This window comes from Chiloscyllium plagiosum, unplaced genomic scaffold, assembly GCF_037043375.1.
Source record: "Chiloscyllium plagiosum isolate Xiang-an unplaced genomic scaffold, Cpla_swu_hap1 HiC_scaffold_23, whole genome shotgun sequence".
Taxonomy (NCBI): Eukaryota; Metazoa; Chordata; class Chondrichthyes; order Orectolobiformes; family Hemiscylliidae; genus Chiloscyllium; species Chiloscyllium plagiosum.
Genome location: NW_028270161.1, coordinates 45,609,977 through 45,611,352, shown reverse-complemented (window position 1 = coordinate 45,611,352; position 1,376 = coordinate 45,609,977).

Here is a 1,376-nt window from a genome sequence, read left to right as displayed (position 1 = left end):
TTAGTACCTTTTCACTATCGATGTTGATTGTTCTAAGTTCAACTTTTTCTATTCCTCTGACTTGCCTGTTCCAACAGGGATTGTATTATTGTCCTCCACCTGAAAACTGAGGCAAAGTATCAATTCAGCATCTCTGCCATCTCAGTGTTCCCCACTATTAACTCTCTGGTTTCATCTTCCAGCATTCACATTAGCGACTCGCTTCCCTTTTATATACCAATAGAAACGTTTGCTATCCTTTTTGATATAGACTCATAGAGATGTACAGCATGGAAACAGACCCTTTGGTACAAACTGTCCATGCCAACCAGATATCCCAACCCAATCTAGTCCCACCTGCCAGAACTTGGCCCATATCCCTCCAAACCCTTCCTATTTATATACCCATCCAAATGCTTCTTAAATGTTGCAATTGTACCAGTGTCCACCACATCCGCTGGCAGCTCATTTCATACAAGTACCACCCTCTGTGTGAAAAAGTTGCCCCTTAGGTCTCTTTTATATCTTTCCCCTCTCACCCTAAACCTGTGCCCTCTAGTTCTGGACTCCCCGACCCCAGGGAAAAGACTTTATGTATTTATCCTATCCATGCCCCTCATAATTTTGTAAACCTCTATAAGATCACCCCTCAGCCTCCGACGCTCCAAGGAAAACAGCCGCAGCCTGTTCAGCCTCTCCCTGTAGCTCAAATCTTTCAACCATGGAAACATTCTTGTAAATCTTTTCTGAACCCTTTCAAGTTTTACAACATCTTTCCGATAGGAAGGAGACCAGAATTGCACACAATATTCCAAAGGTAGCCTAACCAATGTCCTGTACAGCCACAACATGACCTCCCAACTCCTGTACTTAATACTCTGACCAATAAAGGAAAGCATACCAAACACCTTCTTCACTATCCTATCTACCTGTGACTCCACTTTCACAAAGCTATGAACCTGCATTCCAAGGTCTCTTTGTTCAGCAACACTCCCTAAGACCTTACTATTCAATGTATAAGTCCTGCTAAGATTTGCTTTTCCAAAATGCAGCATCTCGCATTTATCTGAATTAAACTCCATCTGCCACTTCTCAGCCCATTGGCCCATCTGGTCCAGATCCTGTTGTAATCTTAGATAACCCTCTTCACTATCCACTACACCTCCAATTTTGGTGTCATCTGCAAACTTACTAACTGTATCTCTTATGCTCGCATCCAAATCATTTATGTAAATGACAAAAAGTAGAGGACCCAGCACTGATCCTTGTAGCACTTCACTGGTCACAGACCTCCAGTCTGAAAAACAACCCTCCACCACCACCCTCTGTCTTCTACCTTTGAGCCAGTTCTGTATCCAAATGGCTAGTTCTCCCTGTATTTCATGAAATCTAACCTT